We start from the raw sequence: 26931 nt of genomic DNA, 5'->3' as shown, positions 1-26931 counted from the left end.
GATGTCTTCTGGTCTATATTGTTTGCAGATCAGGGCACCGTGAGGTGTGCCTGCAAAATCTGACATGACTACCGCGACTCTGTTAGGCTGTTAATACTGCGTTGCTCTTAGTAACGGAGACACTACCAGGATCCCTGCAATTTGGCCCGGTAAACCCGGAGATCTTTACATTCCCAGACATAACGTTGGGAGTGCCTTAATTCACCCAAGTTCACTGTTGATACCTGTTGGCAGAGAAAGAGTCGAGCATGTCTACATCAACGCTCACGAATAGAGTCAGTATACGTGGACCATTGCATGGACGGAATAACTTATATACCATGCCAGCTACTGATGCCCATTATAATGCATCACAACATATGACCGAAAGCGGAAACACCATTATATATAACTTAGCTAAAGCAAGTGTAGAAGTATACACAGCATAAAAGGAATGATCACTATTCTAAAATAAATTGCTTATAAACCCGCCCTTGTCAAATTTACCACTGCACAGCACTACAACTAACAGATACAAATGTTAAACGGCCCGATGAACTCAGTTCATCAGCATCGCTATGATGAAGGTACAGGCAGGTGCTGCAGGGATTTCAACTGTACGGCGATACTGCATACATGGGAGCAGAAGATGGTGATTATGTGATCTAACTTACTGACTGCATCCGAGGCAAAGTAACGTGCGACAGGAAGGAAGTTCTGAAGTGTTCAATTACTTAATTCATTAGAAAAGACATAAGGCAATGCGCACGTGTGATGACACGGCAGCCCTAAGTATAATACGAGGACCAGGGAAGAAATGTAGATTGTGGGGGGATCTACAACCCAGTTTGAGTCACAATGATATACCCCTCAATGTCGGTGGTGGAGTCAAACTCCTCGAGGTGCAGCGGAGTACACATCTCCGGCCTGTGGCGGCGTCCCCGCAAAGGCATGGGAGCGCCCCCCCCATGGCTGGCAGTAACTGACAATAACCCAATGACATCACCTGCTGCTGCAGCTTGGCAGGCAGGCGGGGCAGGGCAGCTCACAGATGAGATGAGGAGAAGTCATTCGCCCACTCCACGGGGTGGGGAACCCATCCAGGCCCCTACTGCGTGTTCGAGCCCCGAACAAGCACAAAGGGATTGTAGCATTGCGAGTGGCGATGAGGTACCAGGTGCTTCCTGCTTCCTGTTCGGGCTAAGACAGACGACAGAGGAAGCGCGAGGGAGACGCGGCTATAAGGGTAGTTTGCTGTTCACAGCAGTGCAAGGACTTCAATGTGCAAGCCCTTGAGCGAGAGTAGAGGGCGCACCTCGTGCCAGCCCCAACCCCATCTCAAGTCCACGCGCTATCTCGTGCAGTAAACTATGACGTCGCGACTGGAGATCATCATGGAGCAGCCGCATCACTGCTGTTCGGGAAAAATTTAGAAACATTTCTCATATATTTGGAAGTGTGCCACCGTCAGTTGTGATGTGCCAATATTACTTTAACTAACAAGATGTGCATTAAACCCAAAGGCACCCCGCACATTAATCGGTACTATTCCCCAGCCCGTTCAACGTTATGATATTTGAAAATTGGAATAAAAGTGTGGTCATTCGTTACCGCATTTTTATTTGTCACTGTAGACCTCCTGATGGAGACCTAACGCCTAAACGGATTCAAGGTCATTGCATTTCTTGACGCACGTGCATCCAACCCGGGGGGTTTTCCGACTGGGTGCATGCAATTCAAGCAGCGGACCTCGTGCACCGCGAGAATCAAAACACCGCTCAAGTTCCGCTGTGGGTCCTCTGAGGACACGTGGAAACTACTGAGATAAATTGTGCATTCATTCCAATCTGTAATGAGATTCCATCTTGTCTATGGGCGGGATGTGCAGGTATAGTTAAATACAATCTTTATAGCTAGCAAAGTCCAGAGTGGATTCCTACTCTGACGGGCCTAATCAAAAGTATCTGTTTTGAGGAGCTCGTTCCATAACGTCTCCCTCTGCAAACATGAATGGCCGCACCAGCCGATCCCTTGATACATTATGTAATATTGTACATCTTTGCAGCCCAGAAGAAGTCGAGGGGTGCTTCCCAGGACGAACGTGTGTTGAATGGCAAACTTTTCGGCTTAAAGAGGGACACTACAACTACAACTGCACTTTCTTTGCATAATATATGCCCTCTTGAGTTCTGTGAAAATTTACGTATCATGTCGCCATAAGCACTGTAATTTTGCGTGTGCATGGCTTGCAGTGGCAGTAGTTGCCCATGAATATGTAAGGCCAGATGAAGTAATGTGTCCTTCCTGATAGCAGGAGATGTTAGGGGCCTAATCTGCATAGACCATTGAGTCTCTTTAAAGTTAACCAGGGGTTGCAGTAGCTACCCCTACTGATGAAGTCAATTTGGTACATTCAGGAGGTGAAGCTGCTACCACCAGCCTACTCTTTCGTTCTACCTGCACCGCTCCTGATATCCGTGGTCTCGGGGCTTGATCCCAACGGATATCATTCTTTGAAGATGCCTGTTCGAGGCCTATGTTGGCATCCAAATTTTAATAGCAGTGAGCAGCAACTTGTGTATTTGGCTGATTCATGGTATTATAGTTGACATAATACATAATGTATGCATGCTACTAACTTCTTTAAAAGCAATTTCGCCAATCTTGAGGACCAAAACAAGTTCCCATTGGGTAAATGAGAAACCCTCCAGTCTCGCTCACTTATACACCGACATTTGAGCCTGAGTTTACCAACTGGAGTTGGCTGTGCTCGAACTCCCAACCTTTCGGTTAGTAACCGACGCTGAAAAGACGGCGTCACAGAGGCTGATAATTAAGCCGATAGAAATTAATCTCCTTTCTCAATCCCCTTTCTCGTGTGAGTTCAAACGGGCCCTGCAATTGACGCCTCTGCCAGTGAAACTTCGGGGTTTTTGGTCGCATGTTTGCCATGAACCTTTGCATTTACCTCGGTGTGTATTCCAGTGGTTACGACACTTTTCACTGTAAGCGTTAAAAGTTGATTCACTGTCTATGTTGCAACATAAATTCTTATCATGCAAATCCCCCTCTTATTCGCGTGTCCTCTTGATGCGCAACCTAAATTGATTGTCGCAAGGCTAATAACAGCTCCCGAAACTTCTCGCCCCCTCGTGACCGTCTGCTCCACGAAGGGTGCAACGACCTGAACTAATCCGAGGCTAAAATGGGGAAGGAGGCTCAGTCCCCCGATACAGTCGCGGCCAGGACACCGGGGGGTGGCACCAAAGGGGGCCTTATCTTTAAATGCGAGTTGGTGGCCCAGCCAGCTCAGCGCTCTTCCACGTCTTCAAGTAAACATGGATCCTTAGCCCGCCGCACAGGCGTGGTGGGGGGGGGTCGCCGAGCCCACGAGGAAGGGCTACGGCATGGATGCCTGGGAATGCGGGCACAGTGCTGTCAGGATGCTAAGCAGCCGCTGCCTGCGGTCCCCAACCTTGCCCTCCCCCACCCCTGTCCTGCTCCTCTACCTCTAACAGACACGCCCTCCAGTAGCAGGCATGTGCAAAGCAAAATTGCACGCCCACTGCTTGCGGCGTGTTGATGTTAAACAGCTGCATGTGTATAGTTACCACGGAATTGTTGTCAGTTTATCGACCTCAGGAGGATGAAAGTGAATTGGACCTGCCGCAGTTCGAAGCGGTGAACCAAATTCCTGGAGTGGAGGTAGAAGCAGTCCAGGGAGAACTAGGGGGTGGCGGTCATCTAAGGGGCTGGGACTCGTAACTGGCTTGTCCGGAGCGAGGCTGTGCTACCTGGAGCCTGATGCCCCCCGACCAGATGGTGCCCCTGACCAGATGACCACAGTCAGACCAGTGCGGTCCCATCTCCAGACCCACGCTGATTTGCTGACCACCGCGAATCCACAGAGACGCACACAGCTGCCCATCTGAGCCCCACGCCCCCAGGAGCAGTGAGAGTCAGGACACGGACCTCCCCAACGTTTGGCTTTTAGTTTTGCTGCCTTTCCCCCGGCACACCGAGGGTGCCATTTGCGAAGCGCCGAGACGCCCCGCCCCTCCCCCTGAGTGGGAGCAGAGACTGCGGCAACCCCAGCGAGGAGCAGCAGTAGCCGGAGCTGTCCCAGCGGTGAGAGTCAGGACACGGACCTCACCAACGTTTGGCTTTAGTTTTGCTGCCTTTCCCCCGGCACACCGAGGGTGCCATTTGTGAAGCGCCGAGACGCCCCGCCCCTCCTCCTGAGTGGGAGCAGAGACTGAGGCAACACCAGCGAGGAGCAGCAGGAGCTGTACCAGCCCATGCACACAACCCCCGCTTGGCAAAGCGCACTGCAGCGCCGCTGTTTGCCCTGACCACGCTGCTAAAAAGGGGGGGGGGGTTGCCTCGCCGCCCGTGACTCCCCGACGATGCTGGCCCTTCAAATGCGGCCGGTGGCGGCGGACCCCACACGGAGATCAGCGCATATGTAAATCGCCCCCGTTGATCAAGTCGACAAATTGGCGGCGGTTTGCGACCCATTGTATTTGCAGCCAGTGGCGGGTAATTCATCGAGGCCACTCTACCCTTCTCGTCGCGCGCATCACCACCACCATATTTATGTTGATGGCTTGATGGCGGCGGCGGGACCCAGACGGTGAAATCAACAAATTTGGCGGCCGTTTGCAAGACCATTGTATATGCAGCCAGTGGCGGGAAATTGATCGAGGCCACTCTACCCTTCTCGTCGCGCGCATCACCAGCACCATATTTTTCGTTGATGGCTTGATGGCGGCGGCGGGACCCAGACGGCGGATAACCCTTCTGACTGGTTGCGCGCCTCAACACTACCATATTGAAGTTGATGGTGGCGACGGGCCCCACACGGCGGAAAAACATTGCAACTGATCGCGCGCCTCAACACCACCATATCTAGTAGGTGGCGGCGGCGTTCCCACACGGCGATCAGCATGCGGGCCCCCACCCCACGACCCATGCCACAGAGCACTCCCACAAACAATGGCGACCGGTCATCATTGAAATTGATGACGGCGGCGGAGCCCACACGGCGAGCAGCATGTTGCCCGCGTGATCTAACTGCAGTTCGCCCTGTACTGTTGCAGCGGGGCAAACCTTTCCGTTATTGTACATGCGCCTCACCAACACCAATCTGATTTCGGTGACGGAGGCGGGCCCCACGCGGTGATTTTGGTGGCGGGCCCCACGCGGCGGAGCATACGGCCCCCCCGACGGCCCCCCGACGACCCCCCGCCACTTAGAACTCGCAACAACAAATGCGACCGGCCACAAAGTGGGATCCGAACCCACGCCTCCAGAGTAAACCATGCCCTGAACGCAGCGCCTTAGACCACTCGGCCATCCTCACCTACCAGAACTCGCACATACAAAACTGCCTCAACATTGCGACTGGCACACGATGATCGCATCGTTATTAAATGCACCGAACGATCACCGCCAATAAATACTCGTCTCGAGTTGACCTCCGCCCTACACTCGGCTACGACTGGTCGCGTGCGTCCTAAGACGCTACTCTTGTTTACTAAATCTATATTCCCACGCGGACAATGGCGGCGGACCCACACGACGCTCCCCGCCACTGCCTCGCCTTTAAACCCGCCGCTGCCCCGCCTTAAAACAGGTCACCCCATTTACTCGACACATCCCCTTCCCAATGGCGCCATAACTCGCCGCCCGTACCCACGCACGCAAACGCCTTAGTCCCCACAATACCAAACTCGGATCAAAGGCTCCCCCGTGGTAAACCACGGAGCCCTGTCGACTCGGATATACCGAGGACTGGGCTCAGGGGGGGAGGCGTAGATGATCCCTTACCTCCTTGGAGGGGAGTAAAATTGCGGGCCTCGCGTCCGGCGTCGTGGGGGGAAGTGAGGGAGAGGAGGGGGCTCGGGGCCTGAGACTAGGCTGGCGAGGACAGCCAGGAGCGACCGACGGGGACAAGGGGCAGCAGCAAAGAGGGCGCCAAGGAGGAAGTGCGCCCCATATCACTACAGCCAAAAGGGGGGGGTGGCCTGGAGTCCGGCCCCGCCCACCCACCCTCCCCAAGGCGGGCCTGCGGTTCCCTGCGCACTACTACGGGGTTTGCCCTCCTATGGGGTCCCCTGCAGGGACCGCGGGCCTCCCGCATAGCTTTGATAAGCAGCCATGTACCCTGCTTTTGACTACAACCAAGTGAAACGGCTTTTGTGCCATTCCTAAACCTGGGAACATGAGAAGATTGAGGACCCAAAAGCAAATACAAGACTGAGGGCTCAAAAGCGAGTCCCTTCTAATCTCTCCCCCAACCTCTTTGCCACAGCTGCTTACACACTTCATTTGCTAGGACCTTTAGAAAAGTGGGACCGTTTGCACGAATCCCAAGTTAAGATTGGCTAATGTATTTCCTATTCTCTTGGTGATAGTAGCCTATACTTTCCTATGCCGTGATCTCGTAACAAGATCTCTGTGCTTCATACCACATTCCCAAGGGGCTAGTCGGCTCTTTGGGGCCTAGGGCAAGATCAATCTTGCATTCATTTTATGCCCAGATGCCTACACGAACTGGCCCCGCAGGTATCAGAACACCTTACATGACCACCAGTTGCATTACAGACAGACACATTCAACTTACAGCCAGGGCCGTCGCCGAGATTCGAACCAGGTTCCCCAGCTTCAAGGTCCACCGCTCTCGCGGTTAGGTCACATCGGATCGCTACTCCCTCCTCTCCTGTTCCTCCTGTTCCTCCCCTGTTCCTCCTGTTCCTCCTACTTTCCTCCTCACATGGCACCATCCCTCATTGGCTACACACGGGGAAGGGCAGAGACAATGGGTCACGGCGGCAGCTTGGTTTGCTAGCTCTCTTGTGCTGCTCGACCAGAATCCATAGCGCTGACTTATTTCAAACTTTCTAGTTAGCTGCTCCTAACCTTGTGCCGCCACAGACTGCCCCTTGTCTAATGAAAATGCCAGTCTTTGTATACTGGAATTCAAAGATCTTGTGTATTTAAGTGCACACGCTGCCATGGAGTTTGGGACCTTGAGGGTGGGAACCCAGAGCTAGAGCACTTTCCTGTGGCCACAGTATTAAGCACTACGCTGCACCTCCAGGCAAACAGATGTGTGGGTGTGTGTATGTGTTTCTTTTTGTGTCCGTGTGTGTACTCCCAACTGCGCATGCCTTCACATGTGTGTCCAATTTACCACATGATATGAGCGGAGTGCTCTTGTTACTTGTTGGCAACGGGTGATCCCTGGTGTCACGGGTTCTGTAGCATCTGTTAGTGTTTGCCACTTTAGGTTTGCTGGGAAGTGACAGTCCCTTGTCATGAGGAAAGGTCAGCTCTTATGAAGTACAGGCAGGGCTGGAACATTGCTGAAGTAACAGCTTGCATCATGCTTGCATTAGTGCCTTGTTCCAGTTGTGATGTTGATGTGGTACAGGGCATAATTGTACCTAAAAAGGCAGTTAGTTGCTTATCCCAGATAAGTGTTTTTTTTTGTGTGTGTTTTTTTTTCTTTCTTTTCTTTTTCTCGCACCCCCCTCCCTCCCGTCTTAGTGCTGCTAGTTGGAAGGCAATGCGAGCCAGCTCTAATAAATTATCTGCGTGGCTCATTAAGGGTCCAGTACGTTATGTAGCTAATAGAGGTCTCGTTAGAACTCCAGAGGGACACTTGGTAACAGTCTGTGGTACTGCACCCTTTCCTTGCTTCATTGCTTATGCTATTGCTGGGATATGTTTTACAAAAAACATAACTAATAAACATTGTCATTTGCAACACCAATAGGTCTAACTTTCACTAATGCGAGACCGATTGCATTGCAAATGCTTGTTAATTACGTCTTAAGTCTCAGTTTGCCCAACAACTTTCATTTTTGCTCTTCATTTCTATTGGATCACAATAATTCTAAAGAGTAAATGTTTTTAGTGAATGAATGTAAGAAAAACTCACAGAAAGACACCGATCTGCAGTAGACTAATAGTGACTTTGTGCATCGGACATTGAAGCTTTCAAGTGAAATCAACGAGCATGTGTCTTTTGTTTGTTTTGTAAAGCAACATATGTTCTTTTGAGCACCAGAATGTCTTGGCATGCAGTAGCATTTGGTGGTGTTCTGTGGCATTGAAAGTTCAAGGTGCCTCAAACGAGGATGGCAGGTTTTTGTACAACTTTTGTTCATGCATGGGGCACAAAGGTGCATTCTCAGAAGGTGTTTTTCAAGCATGCCTTCTTAAAATCTAGTTTGAACAATAGGACCCTGGAAGTTATAGATGAGACCAAACTACCCGCAACAGTTTCATGTTTAAAACCCCAAACACTTGTTTCCTCCAGCTGTCAGTTTTACATATGAAGGCATTTTCTCTGTCTGGGTCTTTGGTGTTGTGGTAAAAGATATTTTGTTTACATTGTTCCTAAAACTGTTCACTTTTTAGGTCTCGTAGACCTATTGCAGCCGAGTTGCCTGTGAAGCGACATACACAGGTGCACGAGCAGCTACAGACAGGTGCACGAGCGTCGATTTCCCAGTGTGGGCGCGCACGCCCAGCCCAGCCCCCGGAGCCGTGCACATCTCCGATCTCAGTCAGCCATGCCTCTCTCAGTTCTCAGTTGCGCGCACACACACACACTCTGCATACACGCACGCAGGCACACACGCACTGCATACACACACCCTCACACCCCCCCCACCTACTCACGGGCTCACGCGCACACACACACAGTCACACACGCGCATCCACACACTCGAAGTGCCGATCTCCTGTCTCGCTAGCCTGATGCACCAAAAACACAGTATTTACACGCCCCCCCCTACTCACCGGGCTGACTCAGGAGTTCTGCTCTCGAGGCCGGTCTTTCCTCCTCAGGTGTGCAGGGTTAGCGGCTCAGGCTCGGCAACAGCAGGCGACGCAGAAGGTGATGACGAGCTCCCTAGACGTCCGATGTGCACGCTCACGGCACATGGAAACGCGCACAGCGTGACTTGCTCCCGTACAGCTGAGGTGCATGCTCACGTCATTATCCTTCGCTTGTTTCTGCTTGTATTTATTTCATTTCGCGGCCGCCAATGCTTGTGCGGCCACTAATGCTTGTTACCTGAAATGAGGAGAGAGCCCGCCGCAGCAGAGCCGTCCTGCTGAAAGCTCCAGCCAGCGTAGGACGCTCCCTCCGCAGCTGCGTGTCTCAGGCATTTCGAGCAGCAGGTAAATCCAGCTCTGATTTAATCACCCTTGTTTATTGTTAGTGCTTAGTCGAGTAAACGGCAGCCCAGTGCTCCTGTTGAGCAGAGGGCGCCCTCGGGCCGTACTCCTAGTATCATCAATGGGTTAAATGAATGCAGTTCAGTGTGGTAGTCCACATCACCACACTGAAATGCATTGTCACACATTGATAGCGCCTCAGCTGTCTGCCGGAGCTCTGCTATTTAGCACCTACAAACTTCGCAAAGCTTAGCTGGCAGCGTGCAGTACTTGCAGCAGGCTTGGGGGCTGGCTACAAAGTTTTACCCGACACCGCGGACATTTCACTGACACCAAGGCAGTTTCGAGGGAGTCTTCACTCATGTTTTCATTGGCCCAATCACCAGCAGCATAGGTGGATCCAGCCAGCTGCCCATGCAGCAAGCAGCAGTTTGGTAGCCAGCGGGGGTCTGCAGCTGCAGGCAGCCTGCACAATGCGACCAGCCATTAAATTAGATTTGGACCGCAGACACTGCTGGAGAGTGTGATTGTGTGCTGGAGCGCTGCTATTTAGCACCTCCACCGACTGGGCAAAGCTTTACTGGCAAAGCACGGTCCATGCACTGATTGCAACCCCTTCTTGTACAGTTTGGCAAAAGATCCCTGTGCCATTCATACTGCTTCATATAGCATGCGTCGAAAGCCTTGCCGGTAAATCCCCTCTGTGCGCCTGACACACGATCTTGCTTCTGAGCCTCCCCTTTACCCCGTTTGCCAGTTCGTCTATCCTTGAAAAGCAGAGCAGGTCATGGATTTACTACCACCAGGACGCAGTTTATTGTGCTAATGTGCGACCATGCCGATCCTTTTCCGACTGTCACACAGGCATGGCTTGTTTGTCCCGCTTCTTTCGAAAAACGACAGCAATCGCACATTTATTTCTTTTGACTGTATTTTCTTGGTGCGATTTACCGATGTTGAGTTCCAGCGTCCCTCAACCTTCACTCGTTTTTTAAAAAAGACCTTCACACTTGAGCGAACAAGGACGCTTTGGAAGTTTTGATGGGAAAAGCCAACCTGCTGCCTTATTAACCCAGATCCTCCGCTGATGTGACGTTCTGCCATTTACCTGGCCTCCCAGTTTGTATCGCAGTGCAGGCAGAATCCAAAGGTTCTCACCAAGTATTAGTATTCCGTGTTTGTCTGTTGTGCACAAAATCGGCCTAGGTGCAAGTATTTTTAACTCCGAAACTGCATTGTTTTTTTTAAAAAAAATGCTAATTTGCTTGCGTAAACAGAAGTTACGTTCGCTTGTTCTAGTATGTGGAGCATAACTTATTTTGGAATGCCAGTTTTGCCTTTAGCAATTCAGTGTTAGTGGATAGCTTGTGGTGGCCGTTTCCCTATAGAACTGATTTTGATTCCCGAATTTAATGCATTGTTTTTCTCCGTTTGTGGCCAGATTAAGCGCAGCTGCAAATAACTTGTTTTGAGATTTAGTAACATACTATAAAACTATATAACAACCGAATGACAGGTGGGGAGACAGTTTCATTAGTACCAGGGCTTTAAGTGTGCCTCACCCTCCCAGTGTACTTTTATTTTTTACATTCAAGTCTGTTTTTTCCCTTGTTTTTCTGCCATTCTGCCCTCTGTTAGACTCGTTTTTGTGCCTTTCTGCCCTCTGTTAGACTCGTTTTTTGTGCCTTTGTGCCCTCTGTTAGGCTCGGTTTTTGTGCCTTTCTGCCCTCTGTTAGACTCGTTTTTCCCTTGTTTATCTGACCTTCTTCCCTCTGTTAAGACTCATTTTTTGTGCCTTTCTGCCCTCTGCATCACCACATCATCACTCAGCGCTACCACAGTATCACTCAGCACCACCACATTATCACTCGGCACCACCACAGCACCACTCTGCACCACCGCATTATCACTCAGCACCACCACATTATCACTCTGCACTGCCACATTATCATTCAGCACCACCACAGCACCACTCAGCACCACCCAGCACCACCACAGCATCACCCAGCACCACCACAGCACCACCACAACACTCAGCAGCACCACTCAGCACCACCACATTATCACTCAGCACCACCACATTATCAATCAGCACCACCACAGCACCACTCTGCACCACCACATTATCACTCAGCACCGCCCCATTATCATTCAGCACCACCACAGCACCACTCAGCACCACCACAGCACCACCCAGCACCACCACAGCACCACCACGCACCACCACGCACCACCACATTATCACTCGGCACCGCCCCATTATCATTCAGCACCACCACAGCACCACTCAGCACCACCACAGCACCACTCAGCACCACGACGGCACCACTCAGCACCACCACACCACTCAGCACCACCACTCAGCACCACCACATTATCACTCAGCACCACCACATTATCACTCAGCACCACCACAGCACCACTCTGCACCACCACAGCATCATTCCGCACCACCACAGCACCAATCAGCACCACCACAGCATCACTCAGCACCACCACAGCATCACTCAGCACCACCACAGCATCACTCAGCACCACCACAGCATCACTCAGCGCAACCACAGCATCACTCAGCGCAACCACAGCATCACTCAGCGCATCCACAGCATCACTCAGCGCAACCACAGCATCACTCAGCGCAACCACAGCATCACTCAGCGCAACCACAGCATCACTCAGCTGTGGAAAAGAAAATTTTGCCATGTTCTGTGTCCCTACGCCTCATCCATCATATGTTATGTGTGCATGACCAATATGCATATGTTATTCCCCATGTCCGATTAATGACGCAATTCCAGTTGTGTCCACCTCTAGTATGTTAGTTTCCAGTCTTCGTGAATACTACGAATATCAGGCCTATGTAAAGTAATGTTGCCACGTTTCTTAGTGTGCACGTTATTCCATTATAAAGTCCCCGTTTCCAGGCCTCAAAAGGGCCCGGACCACAGATTCAGCTCCTGTCTCCTGAAAGCCTCACTGAGGAGCGATACAGCCCCCACCTGTATCCTCGACCCTTCACTTACTTCCTGCCTCGCAGTGCCCGGTGCAGCTTGGCTCTGCCTCTGAGTCTGCCAAGAGTATGTTATGATTCCAGCTATCAGTTCAGTCCTCCTCCTCTGCATTCCTAAGCTACTGAACTGCATCAATAGTTTCCGTCATTGTCTAGCCTTCTCGTCTCCATGTTAGAGAAATACTGTATTTAATGGTCATTTAATATTCTTCATCACGCATTTCATGTAGAATAATGCATGGTCCAGTCTTAGAATCAAGTTAGCTTTTCCTCTCATGACTTCTAGTTTATATCAACATGTTCTCTAAACATCAGATACCAGATAGGGTTTAGGTACATGTCGCTCCGACCCTTCAGACTCTAGTCTCTGCTCCTAGCACAGAGTTCATAGCCCCCAGCTTCTCCTAGTAACACGTCATTGCCAGTTTTCGCGCACCATTAGGTTAGAGGTCCCGGCTCCTTAGATAGCCCCCTCCAAAGTTTCCGCCCATTCATGACATATTCTGTTACGTTTGCACCACATATCTATGTATACGCCCAGTTACACCTCTTTTTACTGTTATCTCTCGCGACTGCTACGCGTCACGCCTTCTGCTCCACCCACTGCTACGCCTACTGCAATGTAATGCTATGTGTTTGCGCTATGTATATAAGTCAATGTTTTGTTATTGAATGTTAGCGCGCTCATCCCAGACCCAGCCCCGGCAGCTGCCGGGCCTTATTGTCCTATTCCCATGCAGGTTGTCCTGATCCTGCCCTTATGCTGTAATAAACCTGCAGAAACTCCTACTACCTCGAATCTTGACTCTTATTTTATTGAGCTATCTGTTATGCTATAAGTCTAGTCAAAAATAGGGTATTATTTATTTATTTACCACATAATGGCGCCCGAACAGGGACTTGCCCTTTCCCCACGCGTCGGTAAAGCCACGCCGACCCCCTGACCCTCTGCAGTCGTGACGGAACCATACCGTGCACTGGCAGATATTTCTGCTCCAAGTATCCCTCAGGCCCACGGAGGAGACGGAGGAGGCGGTCCAGCATCCAAACGAGACGGTGGAGGAACGCGGCGAGTCCCGACCAGAGCCCAAGCCGAGAGCCCAAGGTCCGAGGTATCCGGAGGCCCACCCGTAACTGAAGTCCGAAGTCCGAAGTCCGTCGTAGTCCAGTCCCGTTCGAGGCTTTCCGTTCCGTGCTGCCCGGTGAGTACCATTGCTGGGGTAGTATCTAGACAGGACCAATCTAAATTGACTCCTGGTCCGTGGGTTGGTGGTACCCAAGCCCACAAACGAAGTGTTCACCTAGGTGGATACGGGTCTTGATGCGTTCCTTTATGGGACCGGTATGTTCCGTACTGTTACAGCAGTGCATCCAGTAACTCTAGTCTGTTCCGTTCTCGAGAATTCTGTTCTGTTTCTGTTTTCAGTATTTTCAGGTAGTATTCTGTTCGAACTGTTATGTTATGATATTGTTTAATGTATTTCCAATGTCGTGGTATGCCTGAATTGTTTTCCCAATTGTTATTGTTTTTTCGTGTATTGTATTGTGTTCCGATTCAAGTTTAGAATGCCGCTCTTTTCCAAGTTACGTCAGTTAAAAACTAGAAAGGGTCTGTTAGAGGAAGCAGTTCCTGTCCCGCCTAGGGACAGTCCAGGTCATTTTATGTATCAGAAACATGGCATAAGCGCCATAATGTATCTAGATTTATGGGTAGAGTATACCAAACAGTTAGAAGAAAAGTATAGATGGCCCGTATCGGGTACATGGGATGCCGAATGTATCATGCGAGTAGAAGAAGCATTATGGAAAAAGAAAGCCAGACAGTCACAGAAAGATGCCATCGAGTTATGGCGCAAGGAAGCTCATAAAAGAACGGAAAAGGAAGTCAGAAAGTCAGAGTTAAGTAGAGAATCCCAAGAACGAGCCCAAGAAAGAGAATTAATCGAGATAGGTGAACAAGTCAAAGCCGAACAGTCAGACAGACAGAGGCATGCCCTTATTAAGGGTATGTATCCTCTCCTTGCCGAAGGCCTGCCAAAAGCGACCCCAGAGGCACCCAGTAATTTCCCGCCGCCATTAATTCCGACCAAGCTACGTCACAAACCGACCGCAGCTGATATTTTTATTTCGTCCTATTTGGACGACACAGTCCCCGAATATGCAAATCCTGTTCGTGCTCCGCCAGTCCCTGTAAATCAGGCACTTCCCGCTTCTCCAGACACCGGAGTACCTGTTACGGTACCCCCGGTCCAGCCTACAGTTCCATTTCCCACTCTGCCAGGACGTAGAGCCTCAGTAGACGACTCTAGTCTAGGGGCCGCAGGAGGAGCTACTCCTCAAACCCCGCCGCCACACAAGCGTTTATCGGCACTCGAATTACATGCTCAAGCATCACAGCGTACTCCTAAAAGTAATAAGTCTGTTACAGAAATCAGGCAAGCCCTTAACGAATGTGTCTATGATCCAGTTCCAGGCGAATATACTATGGTTTTATATTCCTTACGTATAAGGAGGGTGACCGAGTATCTAGTCACCTTACCGAATATGAAAGAAGATCTAGACAGAATATATCGTTTCATCCGTACAGGGGATGATCCAGAAAGTATTGGCGAAATTATGTCTCAAAGGAAAGCCGAGATTCAGCTCATGATATTAAAGTTCCTGATCAATTGTTTAATAAGAGAACAAGATTACCCGTCTAAAGATCCGGCCGAAATGAGAATCCTGACAAGGTGGAGTGATAATATAGCCGAGGGTAAGCACAAGACCGTCAGTGCCATGGAGAGTATGTACAAGAAAATTCGTAAAGAAATAATAAGGTTACACGACCAGCGTAAAGCAGCACAAGTAAGCGAGAAAGAAAGTATCTTTGATCCTGAAGAGGAAGAGAACGAGAATCCCGCCAGAATAGCGTATGTAGGAAAATCCAGATTTCCAGATCGCCATTTACGTCTAGAACCCAAGTCTATTTTTCAACATCTAGCACCAGAACAAGGTTCCCTAGAACAAGTATTTCAAGCTACCGATCACATTCTGAAATCACGAGTCGGTTACAGTGAACTAAGTACTATGCATGAACAAGAACTAGCCCGATCAGCAGTCCGATGGATTACTGATTCTACCACTTTTCCAGACGAAATAGTGGCACAAATGTTTCTAAAACTGCCCCCAGCCGAGCAACGACTGGTGGGTATGTATATGATCCAGCACCTCATTACTCTGTATGAGGGTCAACATTCTGATCCAGGCCCGTTGCATGATGTCCTGAACGAGTTACTCCAGTATGGATGGAGAGGTCTAGGTACCGATTTAATTAGTGTCATTCTAGAACAGCGCCACAAATATAGAACGTTTTTGAACCCGCATTTTGTTCATGTCTCACCCTCAGAAAATAAGCCATTCTACATAGACAGACAGAATCCGTTACGAGAAGTCCACCCAGTCCAGGGGGCGGGTGGCGTAATGCAACGAATGTTTGTATACACTCCAATATCAAAGATGGAACTTCTTGAAATGAAGAAATTAATTCCCTGTCATGACAAAGATCCAGCAGGGTTCCATAGAGAATTAAAAGACATGCTCCGTATGGGAGAATACACTTACCCAGATATCATTAAAATGTTAAAGGTCCTGTTACCCGCAGGGGTGTATGAAAAGTTAAAGGAAAAAGAATGGGAGGTGGGAGAGAAAAAGATCGATTGGGCAGCTCTAGAAGCTGAAGACAAGGCACGAGTACCAGGTACCGGTCTTGGAGATAAATGTAAAGATTTACCAGAATTATTGATTCAAGTTTTACCCAGATTATTGACAACTAGGAAAGAAGACTGGGATGCAATCTCAGCCTGTAAACAGAAGCAAGACGAGGATATTAGTGATTTTTATTCTAGATTTGAAAAATGTTTCAGTATCAACAGTGGTCTCAAGACAAGTAGTGAGTCATACCCTCATCTTTTCGTCACCAAATTAGTCGAGAATTCAAGTCCACAAATTAAAAATCGAGTTTTGAAAGTCGAAAGCACCTGGCAAGCTAATACTCCGTCCCAGATGCTCCAGATGCTCCAGTATCACCAGAATAGAATTAGAGAAGAGCAAGAACACGAGAGAAAACGTATGAAAGACACGAAAATGAAAGTGCTAATTGCACAATCTATTCCTCAAGACAGTCAGAAGAGGGGTCCAAATCAAGCCAGTCATCCTGCAGCTCCCGTTAAAGGGAACTGCAATTATTGTAAACAGCCAGGTCATTTTATAAACGAGTGTGCAGTTCTGAAACACAACATAGCTACTGGTAAGACTAAAGAAAGACCACGTCCGCCGAGACAAGAACAAGTTTCACAGACTCCCCAGTCACAGAATGCACCGCAGACAGTTACAGTACCGCAGCCCATTGCTGCAACACAGCATGTCACATCACAGATGTACCAGTATGCACAGTCCGAGTATCCAGAGTACCAGTCATATTCATGAAACAGCCTAGAGAGGGAGGTAGGCTTGCCTCTCATCGAGATACCTGTAGATCAAGAAGGTCCCTATGTTCACAGTCAAGTATTGGGGAAAGACAGAAAGTTTTTGATCGATACAGGGGCAAGTAGGACCACAATTAGTCATGCCGAAGTTCCAGGGGCTCCGCTCTCAGGCTCAAGAAATGTTTCCCTTGGATTTTCAGGAAAACCCATCGTTAATGAGATATCTAAGCCAGTTACTCTAGAAGTAGGTCCATTGTCCCGCACTACTGATCTGTTACTTACTAAGTCATGTCCAGAAAATCTATTAGGTATTAGGACACTGAAAGAGTTAGGTGCAGTTATTTGCTGTTCCCCAGAGGGAATACGTCTGTTCCTACGTGACTTTAAGGGTCACTATGTGTTACGAGATTTTGATTCAAGATTGTCTAATGTTCCACAGCATTTATGGGCGCAAGGTCCAACTGATGTAGGTTACATGCAAATCACACCCCATCGTGTGACTCTCAAACCAGGTGTAGTGTTACCCCGAATCAGACAGTACAGATTGCCACCTGAGGCTGTAGCAGCCTTATCCAAAATTATTGACGAGCTCATGGCTCAAGGAGTAGTTGTAGAAACTGACTCCAATGTATGCAATTCTCCGATCATTCCAGTCATGAAACGTACTGATCCAAATGCACCCCCAGTATATCGATTAGTGATTGATTTACGAGAGCTGAATAAATGTGTTATTCCTCAGTACCCAGTTGTTCCAGATATTTCTTCCCTGTTAACAGCCATTGATTCCGAAGCCATGTTTTTCACTGTCATAGATCTCAAGAATGCATTTTTTAGTGTTCCAATTCATCCAGATAGCCAGTTTCTTTTCGGATTCTGTTTAAATGGAAGGAGCTATATGTTTACACGCGCTCCTCAAGGTTTCACAGAAAGTCCTAGTATTTACAGTCAAGCACTCAAGAGACAACTAGACAACATTCACATGCCAACTGACACTGCCCTGCTCCAGTATGTCGATGATCTACTGATCACAGCCCGTTCTGAACGTGCTTGCGAGCGAGCATCACTTACAGTTCTGTATTTTCTAGCCGAGATGGGGCACAAGGTGTCACCTTCGAAGCTTCAATTCTGTGTCCAGCAAGTGGTATACTTAGGACACTTGCTGTCCAAGAGGGGTAGGCAGTTGACACCCGACCGTATCCAGTTAATAGCGAGTCTTCCCCAGCCCAGAACCCAGAAGGAGGTACGTGCTTTTATCGGCCTTACTTCTTATTGTAGACAATGGATTCCCCAGTATGCATTTCTAGCCAAGCCACTGATACAGTTAACGACACAGGAGGCAGCCGTATCGACTGTCCTCCCTTGGACATCTGACCATACACTTAGTTTTAACGAGTTAAAGAAAGCCCTATGTCAAGCTCCAGTTCTAGCTACACCGAACTACAGTAAGCCTTTTACACTTTTCGTTACTGAACGGGAAGGTACAGCATTATCTGTTCTCACACAAGATCAAGCAGGTCAATACAAGCCCTGTGCTTATTTTTCGAGCACATTAGATCCAGTCGCCCAGGCGTTGCCTGCGTGCCTCAAGTCAGTTGCAGCCACAGCACTAGCTATCAGACAAAGTGATTCCATAGTTTTAGGACACTCCCTGACAGTACAAGTCCCACATTCAGTAGAAGTTCTTTTAAACCGAACACAAACTCAGCACTTGACAATTGCACGTTTAACAGGTTATGAATTGACACTGTTCCAGCCACACATAGAAATCAGACGCTGCAACGTTCTGAATCCTGCTACACTGTTACCATCAGTTAATTCAAATCCAGACCCACATGATTGTGTGGAAGTAGTTGACATTACGACAAAGCCAAGACAAGACCTGACAGACATTCCGTTACCAGATCCCGACCTGACACTTTATGTGGATGGTTCATGTATGAGAACTAGTACAGGAGAACTAGTCGCCGCGTATGCAGTGACTACTGACACTGAAGTTATTGAAACACACCGTATTGACACCCTGTCCGCTCAAGCAGCAGAGCTAGTCGCTCTGACACAAGCCTGTATACATGCCAAGAACCTGAAAGTTAATGTTTACACAGATTCACGTTACGCATTCGGAGTTGTACACGACTTCGGAGTGCTCTGGCAGGAGAGAGGTTTCATGACTTCTCATGGAACCAAGATTCAGCATGGTCTCCTTATTCAAGCCCTGTTAGATGCCATACATTTACCGACATCTATTGCTATTATGAAATGCAAAGCACATACGAAAGTCACTGACATTATTTCCCAAGGTAATGATTTAGCAGACCGCACAGCCAAGCTTACAGCACAGACTCCAGACATTCCAGTTAATCTGACACATACTCCAGATCCGATTACATGCATGACAGTTAAGGACCCTACACAAGATGTCATAGATATACAGTTACATGCTACTCCCGATGAAATCAAGAAATGGTCTGAACAAGGAGGGGTCCAGACAGATCAAGGATGGTTAACGAAGGGTAGAGCCACATGGTTTCTCCCCGATTCTATGGTTCAAGTCATTATCAATACCGCACATAGTCCAGCACATTTAGGAGAAAAAGCTATGTTAGACAGTATCCAGAACATTTGGTTCAATAAGCATTTACGAGCTGCAGCCAAGCAGAAAGTCCGTACCTGTATGATATGTTGTCAGTTTAACCCAGGTAAAAGTGTCCCGGTGGAACAAGGTGGTTTCCAGCCCCCTGACCACCCTTTTGAGGTCCTCCAGATGGATTATATTCAGATGGAGCGATGTCGAGGTTTCAAGTATGTCCTTGTAGTTGTATGCGCTTTGTCCAGGTGGACAGAAGCATATCCAGTCCCAGATTACACAGCCGCGACCACTGCCAAGCAGTTGGTTCGTGAATTTTTCCCTAGATACGGACTCCCTAGAGTCGTATATTCTGATAACGGTCAGCCATTCTCCTCAGAGTTAATGAAGCACGTTTCCCTGTTGTTAGGGTACCAGTGGAAGTTTCATTGTGTACGCCATCCAGAAGCAGCTGGACTAGTCGAAAGGCATAATCAGACCCTGAAAATCCGCATTGCAAAAGTCTGTAAAGACAAAGGTGTAGACTGGTTAATAGCTCTGCCAGTCGCTTTATTTTATATGCGTATGGTCGCACATTCCAGATCAGGTCTGTCCCCGTATGAGGTCGTATTCGGCCGCCCCCCTAACATGTGGGGTACTCCTAGACCCCGAAGTATTACCGATGTTTCATGTAATATGCTGACAGATTACCTAGCTTCCTTGATGTCTGCCCTCAACTCATGTCGTTCACAGGTTGCCGCCGCATTTCCAGACAATACCGAGGTGGCACCGCACGAGATCGTTCCAGGCTCCCTTGTGATGATCAGAAATTTTGACAGATCAAGTCCGCTGGAACCACGTTGGAAGGAGCCACGCCAGGTCCTCTTGACCACCCGAACTGCCGTCAAGTTGGAAGGCAGGAAGGGGTGGGTCCACCTTTCTCATGTAAAACTTTTCAAAGGATTGAAACCAGCGTCTAAAAACATTTTCCAGGATTCGAAAGACTGCCAGAACATTGTTTTAAAGGACTGTCCCGCACAAGACATTATTACAACCCCTCCCTTGTTAGAGAAAACCCCGCAACAGGAGTATAAGTTGAAGCTCAGGTCTAGTAAAATAAGTCAGTCAGTTTGATTGTATAAGTCCTCCCCTAGGTGAAACGGTTAGATTGTTTCTGACATGTATAAAATAGACCCCCATAGTGAGAGAGTCAGTCGAAGTTCACTTCACTGTATCGTTTTTCTGAGTTTCCTATTATTTCTCAGCATAATGATTTCCTGCACTAGTTACGCACTTTTCCTGTGTTTTCCAGATCCTCATGTAAATATGTCTACTAATGCTACAGTAGAGCACACGTTTAGTGATCTGCCTCCTCACGAATATTCTTACCGCCTCGCTATGCGCAACAACACATTTATCCGTATGTTACATTATTCACACCAGACCAGCAATGCCACTAATTGTTGGGTGTGTGGTCGACTCCCCCCTTTCCAGACACCAAAGGGAGTTCTGCCACTTTTTCCTTATCCATTCTCACACAATGGTTCGTGTGGAGCATGGTCCACGTTAACGTCATCCTCAACAGATATGTCTTTTCTTAACAGTACATGTTTTCCAGACAAGCAAGGTCTCCCCCACAGAACAGGTTTAGATCTAGAAAATGAAGTATATAATTTAGGTAATTATTCGTCGAATTTCATGGTCCTGAATGTTCAGTCTGATATTACTCCAGACTTACCTGCTATTTCAGTACTACCTGTCAAAGGCGAATTATGTGTCCGTAGTTATGGTTCTGTACACATAGGTCATCGTGAATGTACTACTGTTATCCAGTATAGTGACAGTGGGAAATCTATTTTCAAAGCTTCACGTCATTCTTATTTTATTTGTGGTCAAACTGCATATGTCCGTCTGCCCCTCGATTGGGAGGGAACCTGTTACATTGCCTTCCTACTGCCACCTGTTTTCCTAGCCCCATCTGATTATCACAGAAACACACATCTAGTACACATTAGACATAGAAGGGAGTCCCCAATTGTCGATTATACTGAAACTACTCTAGAACAGTATACAGATTTCAATAAAGGTTTCTTCTTCTTTGTAGGACCTGTCCAGAATAGTAAACTGATCCGTAGGTTAACAAGAACCCTTGAAGCTGTAGTTAATGAGACTGCCTCTGCTCTAGGTAACCTAACCGAAGAACAATCTGCTATGAGATTTGTCGTTTTGCAAAATCGTCTCGTCCTTGACGTCATACTGGCCGATAGGGGCGGGGCCTGTAGAGTCATCGGATCTAGTTGCTGCATTTTCATTCCAAATAACGCGCCGTCTGTTTATTCAGCTATAACCAGACTCCATAAAATTGCCCATCTGTTACACCAAGATCCAGGCACCTGGACATGGTCCGGTTGGTTCTGGAATATAATTTCCGCATGGGGATGGAAAGTCCTGTCCTTTCTAAGTATAGCAGTAGCGATCATATTTAGCTGCTGCCTCTGTATACAATGTGGCCCTGCGATTTGCGGCATGTGTGCTACCTCTTGTATTCCTAGTCCCAAGCCCCGTTCTAAATCCCGTTCCAAGACAATTCGAGACGAGCAAATGATACTGTATGAAATGATAGATGGTATCATGAAAATTGATGTTTCCTGATGGAAACGTAGTGACAAGGAGGGAATGTGGAAAAGAAAATTTTGCCATGTTCTGTGTCCCTACGCCTCATCCATCATATGTTATGTGTGCATGACCAATATGCATATGTTATTCCCCATGTCCGATTAATGACGCAATTCCAGTTGTGTCCACCTCTAGTATGTTAGTTTCCAGTCTTCGTGAATACTACGAATATCAGGCCTATGTAAAGTAATGTTGCCACGTTTCTTAGTGTGCACGTTATTCCATTATAAAGTCCCCGTTTCCAGGCCTCAAAAGGGCCCGGACCACAGATTCAGCTCCTGTCTCCTGAAAGCCTCACTGAGGAGCGATACAGCCCCCACCTGTATCCTCGACCCTTCACTTACTTCCTGCCTCGCAGTGCCCGGTGCAGCTTGGCTCTGCCTCTGAGTCTGCCAAGAGTATGTTATGATTCCAGCTATCAGTTCAGTCCTCCTCCTCTGCATTCCTAAGCTACTGAACTGCATCAATAGTTTCCGTCATTGTCTAGCCTTCTCGTCTCCATGTTAGAGAAATACTGTATTTAATGGTCATTTAATATTCTTCATCACGCATTTCATGTAGAATAATGCATGGTCCAGTCTTAGAATCAAGTTAGCTTTTCCCCTCATGACTTCTAGTTTATATCAACATGTTCTCTAAACATCAGATACCAGATAGGGTTTAGGTACATGTCGCTCCGACCCTTCAGACTCTAGTCTCTGCTCCTAGCACAGAGTTCATAGCCCCCAGCTTCTCCTAGTAACACGTCATTGCCAGTTTTCGCGCACCATTAGGTTAGAGGTCCCGGCTCCTTAGATAGCCCCCTCCAAAGTTTCCGCCCATTCATGACATATTCTGTTACGTTTGCACCACATATCTATGTATACGCCCAGTTACACCTCTTTTTACTGTTATCTCTCGCGACTGCTACGCGTCACGCCTTCTGCTCCACCCACTGCTACGCCTACTGCAATGTAATGCTATGTGTTTGCGCTATGTATATAAGTCAATGTTTTGTTATTGAATGTTAGCGCGCTCATCCCAGACCCAGCCCCGGCAGCTGCCGGGCCTTATTGTCCTATTCCCATGCAGGTTGTCCTGATCCTGCCCTTATGCTGTAATAAACCTGCAGAAACTCCTACTACCTCGAATCTTGACTCTTATTTTATTGAGCTATCTGTTATGCTATAAGTCTAGTCAAAAATAGGGTATTATTTATTTATTTACCACACAGCGCAACCACAGCATCACTCAGCGCAACCACAGCATCACTCAGCGCAACCACAGCATCACTCAGCGTAACCACAGCATCACTCAGCACCACCACAGCATCACTTGTTCTAATATGTTCTCTCAATGTTTAAAGCTTTATTACAAATGACACAAAAAAATGTTAAATAATGCTATTGGTGTCACATTTGCAAATTCTATAAATATTGGCATTTACAATAACAAAATTAATACATTTGCTATTATAAAAACATAAACATAACTAAAAAAATTATTAGATTTACAAGACCAATAGCTCCAACTTTTCTAATGCGAGACCTATTGCATTTCCAATGCTTGTATAATGTAGTGTTAGGTTACCGGTAGCTTACGGCGGACGTATTTTATGTTCTGATGTATAGGCACGGTCTCTTTTTCGTGATTATTTAACCTGTTTACATATTGAAATCAGGAATATGTTACAGTTATTAACTGTGCAGGCAACACCACGTGTGTTCAGATTTGCACATTAAAAGCAGAGGCGAGGCTGCTGGCTTTCAGCGTGCAACTGCCGGGCGTTAACAGCAAGAATCTGAGAGGATGTGGTCCATCGGCATAAACGCCTGACGCTGGTGCTGGAAACCAGGTTTCGAGCCTCAAGGTTGCGTCCACATCCTGTGATTCTGGGCAAATCAATTAATCTCCTCGTGCCCGAATGTGTAATGTAAATACGGTGCTCATGTAAAGCGCTCCAACGAGAGAGATTAAGCTATTGGCATTGTAAATGACATTTCCATTTATTTATCTGTTTTTAAAACCAACACATAAATAAAAAGTTTGTCATTTACAATGCCAATAGCTCTAACTTTGGCAAAGGCGAGACCGTTGCATTGTAAATGCTTGTTATTACAGATTCTGATTGTAGTTCCTTGAACAAGGACTCTGTGTGAGACCTAGGCAGTCTCTGCTGCGCCCCTTTGCACTGCATTCTCTTCTGTATAGTGTCCAGTCTAATGCTACTACTTTTGATTACATTCACAACTTATCACTCCCACCTCCCACTCCCCCAATAATCAGTTTGTGATCTTTGTAGGGTCTTTCTTTAGGTGTCTTATTTCTTTTAGGAAGATATTCTTCGTATATCTTTATGTCAGAAGAACCTTGTATTCCTTCAATGCGAGTGAATTTCTGGACTTATTGTGTCCAAACAGCCAAATTGAAATAAAATAGTTCAGTTGACAGAAAAATCACTACAGTGCACCCTAATGGGAAAATGTAAAACAGGAAATTGCGGCCGAATACCCAACAAGCACATTAGTAAAAATATCTCTATGCAACTTCCAGAAGACTGTACTATGCCATCTTGCATAGCAGGACGATAGTTCATTATTTTCTGTCCTATGAAAAGGTTCCTAAATATTTTTTTTATGTTTTCAATGCTATTTTTGGCTATGTACTCCAACTTTTAGGTTTAAAAAATAAATATTCGACATCCTTTGAGGTTTTTTAGCATTTCCGTCATCTTTTTCTGAAAATCCAACCATTGGTGTGTTGGCTTTCAAGAAGGTTTTTGGCATTGCTGTCATTTTAGCCACCATGCCTGCAATGTTTGACCAGTATCCAGGCCATTGAAGTAAAAAGAACAGGAGATAAAGCAATCATTTGAGGATGATCTGCCTCCTTGAAACTCGTTCCATAAAGGAATGAAATAGAAGCAGAAAGGAGGCTGAGGTATAAGGAAGAGGTTTGCCTCACGACCAAGAGAGGCGAGACTGCAAAAATCTGTGACATCTGCATTTGCCGTAGTAGTCAAAGGGCTAATTTTCCACCCTCTACCTCTCAAGACACGCTTCTGCCTCTTCAAGACGTGAGGAGGCAGCATCTTGAGATTTTTATATTTTTCAATCCCTATTCACTTCTAAGCCTGTAGAACCTATGCCATACACTTTAGCTGAAATGAAGACTTAAAAGACAGTGTTTGTTGTTTAAGTGCACAGTGAACTGCAAGTAATCCCATAACCTGTATACTCTATTTTGAATGGTCGAAGTTAGTTTAAGAACTCATTCTTCATCCTTTCTGAAGGTTCTATTTGATTTCTATACAAAGCACAGCATTTCCTTTGTATGTTCTTTTAATCCAACTTCAGAGGCTGTAAACTGCAAGCCAATTACATACCGAAAGAGCTGGATAAAGCAAGGTATTAAGAGATCATTTGTTACATATAGTGACCCTAGTCCAGGCAAGCAAACATTTGAGTCTTCCAATGCTGGACAGGTCATCTTGTGTGTTTTGGGACAATATAGCTAGGGGAACATACTCAACTGGACAATACTCCGGCTCCAGAAGTTAAGACCTTTGTAGTGTAGGTGGCCTTTGACAGACACATTCTGTAAGATAGGTTGAGGATATCAAACAAAGGGTTACACTTCACTCTTTTTGAAAATATCAGAAGTTGTCTGTCAGCACAATATCTTATGCTCCGTTTGGTCCTGTATTTCGTATGAAGATTTTCTTCTAGACGTATTGCATTTCATGGTTCTTTGTCTCTCCTTAACTTGGTTTCTGGAGGCGATGTAAGGTGCCACTTCTGCAGTTAAACCCACCAGCTTGGGATCTGGGTTGCAGCTGGAGCTGCCAGCATGAGCACTGAAAATGCCTGCATTGTTCCTGGGTACCTTGACATCTTCCCATAATTTTAAAGAAATTGAACTACGTATAAGTTACTCATTGTAGTGACTCTTGTAGTATTTTCTAATTCACTTGACAACACACCTGACATGTCCACTTTTTATTTTGGTGACTATAAAATGGAAGGAGAGAAATGAAAATAACCTAAAGCTAAACTGTCTGATGTGTGGGGGCAAGGCTTCAAGGCTTAGTCACAGATGTATTGGTGCAAAGCTCTGGCTTGTCATCAAACATTGTCCTTCAGTTACACACTTCTCTTATATCCATGGTTGTGAGAGCTTTCCCAAAATAGACAAGGTGTTCCTCAAAACTGGATGAATTGCCACGATAGCCCTTAAGGCTCAGAGGGTTCATATTCACCCTAGGAATCTGCTTGTGACAGGTCTCAATCCTAGCCGAGCTGAAATTGTGTTTCATCCTTTCCAGGTCAATGAAATTAATATCATTGAGTTATATTAGCACCTAATATTCCAGCGCTTAGAGATAATTTAGTTTGCAATGGGCAATATATGAATAGTTAACAGCATACTTATTAGTACTACTCTTTAAGTGCTCCGGGACTGTTTGTGCTTGGACAATGTATCTCATATATCATGGCTCCATCACATAAAGACCACCTTTAAAGATTTAGGGAGACACGGTTTATTCTCAGATCCCAAGGGTATTGAAAAAAAGATCTTACCTGGGTTAAGCAGAACTTCTCCCTTAGGGTGGCAGTTGAATGGGAGGTCACTGCTTTAACCAAGCAGTCGATGTGTAAATACATATGGTGAAATCTGTCCGCGGGATCGAGCCTTACAGCCTCTTGGAAAAGCCCAACCACCATTGTCGTCCTTTGACATATTTTAGACTGGGAATATTTCATAAGTTAATGTTACCCAAGGAGGTTAGGAATACACCATTCAATTTGACTCTTTGTATTTGTGATAATGCATCAGTTTCCGACACCATGCACCTAGTACTTATCTGCCCCAGATTCACTACCCTTCGCCATAAATATATAAGGCCCCTCTTGTTGTCAATCGAATTTAAACAGTTTGGACCTGCATTTCTATATCCGCAACTTTTATCTACTTCTCAACTGTGTTTTTATGTGTCATGGTTACTGGCTGGTGTTTTTAGTGTAAGCTTTTAGTCTTTTCTGTCTACAGACATTAGTTTTAATGGT

The 26931-nt window shown here is 47.0% G+C and overlaps 1 protein-coding gene across 3 annotated transcripts in view; it reads left to right on the top strand.

The window, feature by feature from the left end:
• Positions 1–26931, top strand: part of ARMC2 (armadillo repeat containing 2) — a 397692-nt gene that overhangs the window by 283605 nt on the left and 87156 nt on the right. The window lies entirely within an intron of this gene.

Source organism: Lissotriton helveticus, chromosome 6, assembly GCF_964261635.1.
Source record: "Lissotriton helveticus chromosome 6, aLisHel1.1, whole genome shotgun sequence".
Taxonomy (NCBI): domain Eukaryota; kingdom Metazoa; phylum Chordata; class Amphibia; order Caudata; family Salamandridae; genus Lissotriton; species Lissotriton helveticus.
Note: the sequence above shows the minus strand (reverse complement) of the source record. Positions and strands in the feature narration are given on the sequence as shown.